The sequence below is a fragment of the Lactuca serriola genome, chromosome 9, assembly GCF_051521515.1.
Source record: "Lactuca serriola cultivar US96UC23 chromosome 9, Lser_US96UC23_V15, whole genome shotgun sequence".
In the NCBI taxonomy this organism is placed as follows: Eukaryota; Viridiplantae; Streptophyta; class Magnoliopsida; order Asterales; family Asteraceae; genus Lactuca; species Lactuca serriola.
Genome location: NC_136416.1, coordinates 107,226,921 through 107,239,754, shown reverse-complemented (window position 1 = coordinate 107,239,754; position 12,834 = coordinate 107,226,921). Strand labels below are relative to the sequence as shown.

General features: G+C 40.2%; 1 non-coding gene across 1 annotated transcript; it reads left to right on the top strand.

Moving 5' to 3' along the window:
- The first annotated feature begins 3,485 nt into the window (after window positions 1-3,485).
- Window positions 3,486-3,592, top strand: LOC145077291 (small nucleolar RNA R71). Its single transcript, XR_013693072.1, has one exon. It is a non-coding gene; the product is annotated as a small nucleolar RNA R71 (small nucleolar RNA).
- The last annotated feature ends 9,242 nt before the right edge of the window (window positions 3,593-12,834 follow it).

Here is a 12,834-nt window from a genome sequence, read left to right as displayed (position 1 = left end):
CCTCATTGTAGATTCGAAATTAATTCGTGGAAAGTTTAACCAAGGATGGGATTCTTGGTTCCCACGGGAGCTTTGACCACTTTTGAAAGACATGTTCCTATAAAATAACACAAACAACACCAACAAACCACAAAATACATAAAAACATCAAAACTCATAATTTGGCAAACACGACTGGACTCGTCGAGTCCAAGAACAAACTCGGCGAGTCCGATGAACACATCAGGTCCTGCTGTGATTTGAACTGTTATTAAGTCATGTAAACTCTAAATTCATCTCAGGGGTTTGTCCAAGAAGGTATTCTAACCACTAATTCATAACCATTGATAAGAAAAGCTCACTAAACATGTCAAATTTAAGAACCCTAGAAATCATGTATTTTCCAAAACAGTTTTTTTCCTAGAAATTAAGACCATATAACATCTAAAGATTGAACCTTTAACAGAATTAGGAGTGAAAATCCTTACATTGTGTGAAGATTTTGGAGAAATCAAGAGAAGAATGAAGACGAGATCACTTTAGCACGACGTGTGGTGTCGGCTGTTGTGTAGAATGAAAGTGATGTTTCAATTAGGGTTAAAACCCTAATTTTACCGAATTGTAAAATTATTTTTTTTTAGTAAATAATACCGACTCGGCGTGTCATGTCGCGGGTCAATTTTTATGGATACGTATGGACTCGTCGAGTAAGTGGCCTAACTCGGCGAGTCTGTTAAGCTGTTTAACAATAATTGAAAATTTTCTCCCAAAAACTTTATTAAATTTACAACACCCTACACTCAGGCCTAGCTTGGCCTCAAGCAATCATTTCTAGACAAATAGGAAGATTTGGCCAGAAAAATCCTAAGAAAACTAAACAAAAACGAAAAAAATAAAATGAGAAAATAAAAAGAAAGCAAACTCTCGTAACGGGTTGCCTCTCGTCAAGCGCTTCTTTTTTAGGAGTCTTTAGCTGGACTCCTTCCCGCTCTACGCGTCTGCGTTGTCCTTCATTGAGATGCCAAGCTTAATCCTTTGATTTTTGTATTTTGTTTTGTAAGCATGTATTTTTCTTTTATATGCCCTTCTCAATTCATCTTTCCTTCTTCTTTTAGCATTGTCTATAGATTCACACCTTATCCTTTTTCCACACTTCTTTTTCTTCACCCCATTCTTTGGATCCATCTTTTGTACTTCTTCTTAGTCTATATTGATTTCCCTTTCAGTTGTCACTTAATCATCACTTGATATCAAAGATTCTTCCTCACTTTCACCACATACTAAAGAATCCGATGGTTCAAAATCGAACACCACATAATTAGTAGCCACTCGGGCTCGAGGTTTGGTCCTTTTGGTTGTGGTTGACATAGTTTTTCGATCAAGCATGTGTGACTCATTAAAAGAGTGATGTGAATCACTATTCGAGGCCTTAATAGTCTTTTCATCTTCCAAGCTTACCTTGATGGTATGTTGCATTTCTCCATCCTTTTGCACAATTGTGTCAAGATAAGCCAAATGGGCATTTTCAAAGTCACTAACATCATTAACAACTTCAATTTCCTCTAGTAACTTCTCAGGCAAAACATGCACATCAAGTCTGGAAAGCGTACTTGTAGTTTGCAGGACAAAATCCACCATTGGTCTTGACTTTTCGTTTGGACTCGTCGAGTTAGTAGATGCTACTTGGCGAGTCGATGCGTTCTCAATACTTCTATGGACTTCTTTGTAATCTGCTTCCTCTAACATCTTCTCTATCTCCATCAAATCTCCTTCAGTATCAAATTTGTCTTCCGAGGCTAATATGAATTGATTTGGATTGCTTTCTTGCAAAAGTGCAATTTCTCTTTCTAATATCCAAATCCATCGAGGAAGTCTTATCTTTCCTTATCTCTTCATTCTTTTTCTCTTGCACTGCTTTAAAAATTACTGAATCATCCCCCACTCTTAGTGTTAATGTAGATTCGTGCACACCGACTATAGCTCATGCAGTATTCAAGAATGGTCTCCCAAGAATGATTGGGACTTTCAGGTATTCCTCCATGTCCAACACTACGAAATCAACAGGGAAAACAAATTTATCAACCTTGATGAGAAGATCTTTGCATACTCCAATTGGATGTTTTATCGTTTTATCGGCTAGATGGATCTTCATATGGATAAGCTTTGGGTCCGGATAGTTTAACTTCTTGAAGAAAGAATATGACATGAGATTTACACTTGCCCCGAGTCAGTCACCGCTCGAGTGGTAATTATATTTCCAAATTGACAAGATATGGTAATGCTACCAGGATCGCCCCTCTTCTCTGGCAACTCATTCAATACTAATTCAGCGATTTCAGCCATATCATTTCTAGCTGTAAAGAGACCCTTAAGCAAGCATGCATATGTAGGCATTTGAAGTATCGTTTCAACAAATGGAATGTTCACTTGGAGGGCCTTTACATGCTCCATAAATTTTCTATACCCTTGGATCTGCTCACCAGGTGTGGCTCGACTCGGAAATGGAAAGGGAGGCCGGTAAAGTTTCAAAAGACAGCTGGTCTTATCAACATGTCGTGGACTCGTCGAGTCCTTGTATGGGACTCGACGAGTCGAGTCGGGTTCTATCAACATTGATTTTTCTGCCTTTTCTGCTTGCACCTTTTTAGCATCCTTCTGGATAGGGGACAGAGGAACAAAACTTTTCTCAGAATTAGTTGTAATAGCATTTATATGCGCCATTCTTGGATTCTTTTCGGTATTACTTGGAAGTTCACCCGGTGCTCTATGATTGATTTGTTGTGCAAGCTGACCTAGCTTCTTCTCAATGTTATGAATGGAAGCTTGCTGATTCCTAAGCATAGCTTGTTGATCTAGGATCATAGTTTGATGCTTTCTAATCATGCCTTGTTGCTCCCTTAACATATTTCGTTGTTATTTTATTGCAACATCGGTATCATTAAGCCTTTTCTTGGATGCGGCTACAAATCTTGTGAACATATCTTCCAAATCAGATTTCTTCTCTAGCATCGGTTCCTCTTTTTGATAAAATCCCCTTTCTTTTTGCTTATATTTTCCTACTTTTCCTTTTTGTACTCATCATACGAGAGCCATTCCTTCTTGGGTTTTCGCAAATTGTCATCGTACCTATCACCACTTGAATAGCACACTTGTGCTTTTCGGTTCCCATTCTCGTCCAAATCACAGTCTCTAGTAAGGTGGGGCCCATTATAATTCTCACATCCCACCTGGATAGCGTGGATGGATTGGTCCATCTTAGTCATTCATCGATCCAAACTCTCTAGTTTAGCCATCATTGCCGCCATGCTATCATTAACTGAGTTTACCACCCCCGCCTTAGTTCATTCCATGGGTTATGATATTCTCTAGAGTGTTTAGAGAATTCTTCAATTAGTTCTTTGATTACTGGGGGTGGCTTCTTTGTGAGAGGTCCTTGTGAATCAAGGAGCTACCTTGTGGTCACATTCACTCCATCATAGAAAATGCAGACTTCTTGTTGGCTATTAAGATCATTATGTGGGCAATTCCTTAGTAAACCTTCGTATCTCTCCCACGCCTCGTATAAGGAATCCCCAGCTTGTTGCTCAAAGTTTTCTATGGCTTTCTTCAACTTGGCTATCTTTGAGGGAGGGCAAAATCGATCAATAAATTCTTCCTTCATCTTGGCCCAAGTGGTGATGGATCCTGGAGGGAGTGATTTTAGCCCATCCTTTGCAGCACCCTTGAATGTGACTAGTAGCATACAAAGTAGACTAGTAGCATACGAAGTAGAATGGTATCGTGATCCACATTTGGGACATTGAAGTAATCGTCAATGTCATTGACCTCGTCTAAGTGCTTGTATGCGTCCTTGTGATCTTTCCCTTAGAATGGGATCTCCTTAAGTTGAGCAAGTATCTGGCCTTTGAGTTCAAAGGTGGCAGTCGTGGGAATTTTGGGTGGCACAAGTCCAGGCCGATATCGTCACGTATCCTTTTCTTACATTCTACCATGGGAACTTCATCGATGTTAGCCATGGTGTTGTCTAGTCCGCCTTCAAAGTCACTTTCTTCTTCGGATTTGGATTCGTAATCGTATTCAAATTCGGCTTCTTTTGTATTATCTTCAAGATTTACAAGGTTGCTTCCTTCGCTCTTTTGGAAGATATGCTCACTTGCTTTGTTGTTCTTTTTCTTCACAAAGACTAATTTGAGGTCCTTGAATGGTGATTTCTTTGGCGGGTTAGTGTCTTCAAGTACTTTGTCCTTGTTTTCCTAAGAGCGGATTCCGGGTCTTCAAATGGAGGAACCAAAGGTGTGTTGGATCCTTGGGTCATGTAATACCTGCAACCAAAACAAGAAAAACGCATAAAAAGAACAAAAATAAAATAAAAATAAAATAAAAACGAAATTACTGTTTCAGCGACGGACTCGTCGAGTCTATTCGTAGGGACTCGGCGAGTTCACTGCTTAAATAGAAAAAATTTTAAACAGAAATTCCTAAACGCTAGAAACTGAAATTGATCCTAATTCTGAATCTACTTAAAACAGTAACTTTGTGCAAGAAAGATCTCACACAAAGGATCGATAACACTAGTAATCAAATTAAATTTTAGAACGGTTCCCCGACAACGGCGCCAAAAACTTGATGTGTGTAAAACCAACAAGTTTTAATCCTACTTTTTAAATATAAATTTAACACATAAAAGGCAGTGTACCTGTCAATTGGTGGTATAATTAAGCAAGAAGGGTATCGAACACACGGAACGGCAAATTAAACTAACTACTAGAATTATCTAAAAAGCAAATAATAAAAGGAAGTGTTTTCTCTGGTTTTGCATGACTAGAAACTTAAACAATTAACTAAAACTTAAACTACCAACAAAGCAAGCAAAGTTCAACTAAATTCAATAATAAAGAAGACTTCTATTTAGGGTTGATTCTTTGATTCTTATGGTTGATTTTATGGCAAGTGCAATAGATTAACTTTTCATTGGCTACCGATTAGTGTGATTAGGTTCACGTTCACTATTTCTAATCCTTAGCAAAAAAATCAATTCAAACAGTGGCCAGTTGGTTAAATTAACAGGTTTTCTAGTTTATTGATTCGGGTTAAGTAGGACTTGTAGTGGTTAATTAAATTGGTCGTTCAATTAACCTCTTGCTGATGGTTCGTCACACAAGCTCACACATTAACTTACCTATTCTCTATTAACCCTAGTTTCACGTTCGCTATTCCTAGGCATATAACAATGTTTTCACATAAATTATATGAGATTAGCAATTAAGAGATGGTCATACAACTTAATATACTGGTTAATTAACAGAAGAATAGTTATAATTAACATAAGGTTCTTTAACAAGGTTAGAAAACATAATCACCAAATTAAAGTAATCCAACCATAAAATGATACGATAATCATAAAGTCATGTATCCTAAACATAAGATAATAGTTTTAGCTCATATTTATAGTAAAACTAAGATCAAAAACGAAATCAAGTAGCTCAAACATAGTTGAACTTAAAGAATAAGTAAGAATGGACTTGAATTTTCCTAGATTCTTCTCAAAATTGGATCTTGGGTTGATTCTCTGACTTCCAGCACCTTAGCAGGTCTGCTAATCGCAGCTTTCCTCCAAGGGTTTCTTCTAAAAAATTTCCGTATCGATCTGAAAGACCATTTTTATAGATTAGAGGCGACTCGTTGAGTCCAGGGACTGACTCGTCGAGTCTCTCATTAAATCTCCGTATACGGCAAGGCAAGGACTCTTCTGCTTCGAGAATGTTTGTAGGAACTCGTCGAGTCTAGGGTCAACTCGCCAAGTCCTTCTTGGTTTTTGGCTCTTTTCTTCTTTCTTTGATTCCCAAGCTCTCGATAGCTTCTCTTGCTTCCTTTTGCTTCCGAGCACTTCTTTTGAACTGAAAATATAATTTAAACATAATTAAGCATCTTTTGTTCCATAATTGCAATAAATTAGCCAAAAAGTATTAATATTCTATACAAAATATATGACTAAATATGCACATATTAGCGGTCCAGTCATGCAGAAGACTCTGTATGTATACTGTTCGTTATGACATTGTTATGTCTTGTATGACATTGGTATTTTGGGGGAAACTCACTAAGCTTTGAGATTACAGTTTTGGATTTTGTTTCAGGTACTTCGGATGATCGTGGGAAGGCAAAGGCTTGATCGTGCACCTCTTCACATTTTATGATTTTGATTTCTGGGATTCTCTGAAATGAAATCATTTTGAAAACATTTTGTATTAAATAATGGTTTTTGGAATTTTGAAAAAGTTATTTAGTTTTATGAATTTTATGGATGTTACAAGTTGGTATCAGAGTCTTGGTTTGGGTGAATTGGAGGAACACTCATGTGAATCTAGTCTCAAACTAAGGAAAATATTTTCAAAAATTATTTTCAAATGGTTTTCAAAGTACTAAAGGAGGATGCGAAGTGTGTGATCATCCGGAGCCAGTAAGTAGACCCCAAAATACCATATTATTATTTGATATTGTGATATGTTAAAACAGCATGCTAGTGATAGACTAGGGATCTTTAGGAGTTGAATGATAAAATTTCCTTATTAAATGACGCCTGATTGCCAAGGGTTTTCCTGATATGAAATTGACATCATTACTATAGTTGCTTAGTGTATGCATCACAGTTGTATATAAATAAGATCTTATAGCCCGAGAATGTTTTTTTGGCCTTATTTCATGTTCTTGTTTGATGAAGGGATTAGGGTAGGATCGAATATTCGAATGTCTATAGGGTCCAGTGTTATGTATGGCTAGCAGACACGAGTGCTACAAGGTTGGTGGAAGTTTCATGGATGAGTTGTGTGGGGTCAGTCGGCCAATTGAGAGATGTTTAGTCTTCCTCTAGGAGTGATGATTGAGCGTTCTCCAATTCTTATGTATATTTTTAGGGCATTGTGGTGATCCTTGAGAGAAATATGGGTAGGTGTGCAATGTAGTATGGGCCCGTACTATTGAAAGCATAGGACCTATACGCGTAGCAAAGAAGTCACAACCCCTAGGGCTTTGTTGGGAGTTGGTTCCCCGTTATTATATAGAATTTATGATATCTTCTTGGTATATTTTCAGTATGGTGACTACGAGACGATTAGAGACCGGATCCGAGTCGGGATCAGGAGCTGGCAGTCACGCCGGGCCAGCATTGTCGCAGACCATTGGTCAAATGATACTAGATGAGTTAGATGCCAGGATTCGGGATATCCTACACGATGAGGTTATTGCACTATTCCAGGCTCAGTTACCGGAGATGTTTGGGTCTATTAAGACTTCCATGGAGGAGTAGTTTGATGAGCGCTATGCAGCCATTGTAGAGACGGCTTCTGCTGCAGCTTCCGCAGCCGTGGCGGCTGCAGGTATGGGGACAAGTCGGGCTTTTTAGTATCGGGACTTTGATAGTACGAAGCCCCCGACCTATGATGGAGTTCATGACCTAATCATAGCCATGAGGTTGCTATCTGGCATCGAGGGATGCTTTTTCATGTGTTCATGCCCTGCTGACCAGAAGGTTAAATGCGCTTTGAACCTCTTGAGGTCCAGAGCAAAGGACTGGTGGAGACTTGTTATGGGATCGTTCTCTGATGAGCAGAGAGCTGTAGTGTCATGGGATCATTTCCATACTCGTTAGATTATGAGGGGTTGAGCGAGAGCGGCTGGCACATGAGTTTTTTGATTTGAGGCAGGGATCGAAGACGGTGACGGAGATCACCCTAATGTTTACCGAGATAGTGATGTTTTGCTCGGAGTTTACTTCCTAGCAGGTTGAGATAACTCGTTATCTGAGCATGCTCAAGATTGACATCATACAGTTTATTGCCACCCAACGTTGTGATACATTATTGGAGTTACAGTTGAGAGAGTAGAGGCAGGCCCCGACGCAGTCGCAGCCGACATCGAAAAGGCCCAAGACTGCCAATTCTAGGTCTGATGGTCAGCATGGCCGCATTTGTAGGAAGTGCGGGAAGGGTCATTCTAGAGCATGTCGATCTAGTGGTGTGTGCCGCAAGTGTGGCAGGGAGGGGCACTTTGCAAGGGATTTTCGCCAGTTATCCCCAGTTCAGGATATGAGACTTTGTTACCACTGCGATCAAATTGGTCATGTGAAGACCAGCTGTCTGTTGCTTGAAGCTTAGTCGGTGTAGGCTCCCGCGCCAGCTACATTGAGGATCACTAACGATAGCCAGGGCAGGGTAGAGACCTAGAGGGCTCGAGGACACGCCTTCTAGCTCACAGCTGAGGAGGCCAAGACAAGACCCGATGTGGTGGCTGGTATGTTTCTATCCCTTATCTTATTGATTATATTTATTTTATGCTCATATGTGTTGTACCTATGTTAGGTACGTTCTTAGTGAACTTGTTGCCTACTATGGTATTGTTTCAAGTCGGTGTTTTTTCTCTCGATCTTTTAGGAGGGAGTTTGGTTTGCCATTAGGAGAGCTAGAGTGTCCGTTGCGAGTTTCCATCGCTAACGAACACGGGGTTTCTGCTTCATCAGATTATCGAGGTTGCGTTCTAGATATATTTGGGGTGTCTTTTCCGATTGACTTGATTCTGATTCCCATGGGGGATGTTTGCGTTATAGTGGCTATGGACTGGTTGAGTCGTTTCGGTGCTGTGATCCCCAATTATGGGAGAGTTGGTTATCTATGGTGAGGGTACTAGGTTGGGTTCAAGGTTTTGCTCAGCCGTCAGGGCTCGATAGTATATTCAGCATGAGTGTGTGGGTTATTTGGTGTATGTGGTGGATATGCGGGTTGGGGACCAGGTCTCGGTTTCAGATGTTCCAGTCGTCAGTTATTTTGCTGATGTGTTTCTGGAGGAGTTACCCGGAGTGCCTCTGGAGAGGCAGGTCGAGTTTAGGATCGACCTTGTGCCAGGTGTGCCTCCTATCGCCAAGGCGTTGTACTGATTGGCAAGCAGTTCATTCGTCCGAGCAGTTCTCCATGCGGAGCCCCAATTCTCTTCGTCAAGAAGAATGATGGTTCACATCGGATGTGCATCGATTACCAGGAGCTGAACAAGTTGATGGTAGAGAACTGTTATCCACTTCCTTGGATAGAGGATCTTTTAGATCACTTGTAGGGAGCATCTTAATTCTCTAAGATAGATCTAAGGTCAGGGTACCATTAGTTCTGCATGAGGGAGGAGGACGTGGAGAAGACCACGTTCTAAACTCGCTATGGACATTACGAGTTTGTGGTGATGCCGTTCGGGCTCACCAACGCGCCGACAATATTCATGGACCTGATGAATCGGGTATGCAGATCGATGCTCAATCGCTCGATTATTGTGTTCATCGATGAAATCTTGGTGTATTCGAAGAGCAGTGAGCAGCATGAGGAGCATCTCCGCGAGCTACTAGGAGTTTTGAGGCGAGAACGACTTTATGACAAGTTCTAGAAATGTAAGTTTTGGTTGCGAGAGGTTCAGTTACTTGGATATCTTGTTAACCAATATGGGATTTTTGTCGATCCGGCCAAGATTGAGGCGGTGATGCGGTAGGAGGTTCCGAAATCTCCGTCGGATATCAGGAGTTTTCTGGGAATGGCAGGGTACTACCGGAGATTTATTCTGGATTTCTCCAAGATTACGGTACCCTCACTCTTCTAACGAGGAAGGGGTTGATTTCAGTTGGGGCCCTAAGCAACAGACTGCATTCGAGACTCTGTGATAGATACTTTGTGAGGCTCTGGTGTTGACCCTCCCTGAGGGAGTGGATGATTTTGTGGGTTTATGTGGTGCATACATCACTGGGTTAACGCATTCCTCATGTAGAGAGGACGGGTGATAGCCTATGCATTGTGGTAGTTGAAACTGCATGAGACAAGATATCCCACGGATGAACTTGAGCTGGGAGTGGTAGTATTCGCCTTCAAGATCTAGAGGCACTATGTCTATGGGTTCTGCTGTACCCTCTACACGGACTACAAGGGCTTGAAACGCATTATGGATCAGCCGAACCTGAATATGAGACATCACAGGTAGCTGGACGTGGATAAGGATTAAGAATGCGAGCTCCTTTTCCATCCTTGTAAAGCGAACGTTTTGGCAAATGCCCTTAGCCCTCAAGTTGGCGGGATTGTAACAACCCGTTATTTCAAGTCAATTTAATAGTCTAGGTCAACTTTTGTAACTCGTTTTAAAGTAATAAAGATATAATAAGCTAAGATGAAAATAAGCGTCAAAAATAAAATGATAGATAAACCTAATATCTATGAAGAAAGTTGTAGTGGTCATGACAAGGATTCCGGAAATATAAAGAATGCTGAAATCTGAGCTAAAACAAAGAAGTTATGGTCTATCAATGTTTCGCAACAGAATCGACACGACACTATGTGTCGTAAAAAGTGAGTTTTCGATAAAATGCTTTTTAGCCTTACCAATCTAAATGAAATTCATGGTATACATTAAATAGAGAGTGTGCATAAAAAGAACGTCCAAATCTGACTTCGTATAAGAAAGTTATGAATTTTTTAAGATTTGGCATAAAAGTGTGCAACCTGAAATTCGAATTATAGATCGAGTGATTTTTAGCTGACACAACCTAAACGAGAATTGAAGATCCTGTCAATAGGAGTTCAACGGTAAAAAGCCAGACTAAAACGGATGTCAAATGAAGAAATTATGATGTTTAACTCATTTTTCCTGTCCTATCCTGTTAAATATATAACTTTAAAAATAAATTCAAAATTAGCCAAAGGAGTCTAAACGAAAGTTGTAGAGTGCGGTCTCACCTACGTGTGGATATAAAGAATGTCAAGAACGGAGCTCGTATGCCAAAGTTATGAATTTTTGAAATTCAAGGCCCACATTCCAAGGCTGGTCCGAAGGTGAACACACCGCGTTCACAGACACCTGGTCCGGAGTCAACCACCAAACCACTTTGCATGGATGAAATGTATAAAGCTCGGAACCCAGACATGCGCCCTACTCCTCCACCCCGCGTATGAAGGTCCATCCTGCATACTGAGGTTACGCCTAGCGTAAGGTGAGACCTTGGCCAACTATATAAAGGATGCGAGGTTGCTCGATTTTTTTGGAAACTTACTATTTCTTTCACACTATATACCCTCTCAGGCCACTCTAAACCCCCTGAAGCTTAGGGAACCTCCCTAGCATTAAAAGAAAGCCTTGGAACACCTGAAGCCCCCGAGAAAAAGAGTTTTTTCGTTTTGAAACTCTGCCCACATAGAACCCAGTTTTCAGCAAAAACTCACGATTTCGTTAAATCAAGTGAGTTTATACCACTGCTTTTTCACTATTTTCCATATTTTAAAGGGGGGGGGGGGTGATACAAGTAAAACACAAATATAGCATTTTCTGGAAAAACACACTTATATTTTCAAGGAACAAATAACAGATTTCTCATACAAATATGTTTATGAACTCACCAACTTAATTGTTGACACTCTTTTCAATACTACTTGTATTCTTAGGGAATCAGTAAACAGGTACCCACAGGTTTTGAGAAGACGAAGCTTCATTGATTTACGTCTTTTTGTTTTTACTATACATTTTGGTGTCAATTAAACATTGATTTGAAAACAGATGTAAAACTATACTTTATCAATATCATGGTTGTTGTACTTTGATTACTATTATGCAATTGTTGTGATACTGTAGACGAAGTCATCCTCCCCCGAACGTTTCCGCCGTTTTACCAGTTTGGGGGTGTGATAGATTGGTATCAGAGCATTGTTTATAGTGAATTAAGTATATCAAACGACATATGATATACTAACTATAAATACAATGGGACAGAAACTCTCCGATGTAACATTTTCGTACAAGTATACTTTAAAATATTACGATATTTTTGTAAAAGTATAAGTATAATCATACTTACTAGTTCGGTGTCATAGCAATAGCAAAACAAAAGTATTAGATAAGTTTAACACTACGAGTAAGTCTTGGAGTATGTAATCAGATCTTGGATGAATATAGCCTGATCAACTATATTTATCCAAGATGTGACTAATGTATGCCGAGGAATGCTTGTAGTGAACTACGAGTCTAAACTTACCAATAAATCATACCAGAACCTTTAAATTTAAAATACTATATGAATATTTTGTGATACGATAAAACCACACACTTAAATTACTATATGTCTCTCACCTCTATTCTTGTATAGACATTATGGCAGGGTTCCATCTACTAGGAGACCCCTACTTCCCTAACCAAGGGAATGGTGGTTAGATTGAATAGGATCCCGAAGAGGATCCTGAGGAAATAATAGCAGAGAACCCCGAAGATAGTTCATAGGAGGAGCTACAAGAAGAAGACTCGGACGCCAAAACCGAAGTTATTAATCCACCATACATTTCCCGTGTTCCAGCACATCGTTACAGCTACAATGGACCCATGCGTCGTTGGGCGGAAAACCTAGAGCAATGGAGTAGACAGCAAGGCTAGCGATCCCCCCTACGGTATGGAACGAGGTTTTTATAATCTTAGTCACGAAGGACCTGTAGACAGATCCCTCCCGATCATGGTACAATGAATCACCCGACTTGTAGAACAAATGAGGGCATCCGTCAACCCGATCATGGAGGTTGGTGCCACAACCGAAGTCACCGCTATTCGTCACCGACGTCTGGATGAAGACCACGATCAGATCCGAGATCAGATTGAGGCCTTTCAGATAGAGATGACCACAACATGATCCGAGATTAGGGAACTTCAGGAACATCAAGCTATAATGGAGGGACGGGTGATCGAGGGAAAACGCCAAGTGATAGAATCCGGATGTAAGACAAGGACGTTGTGAAATTTCATGGCTTCATTTCATGGCCCCCAGAACAGCACCCATTGCGAGTATTGCATGCACTACTC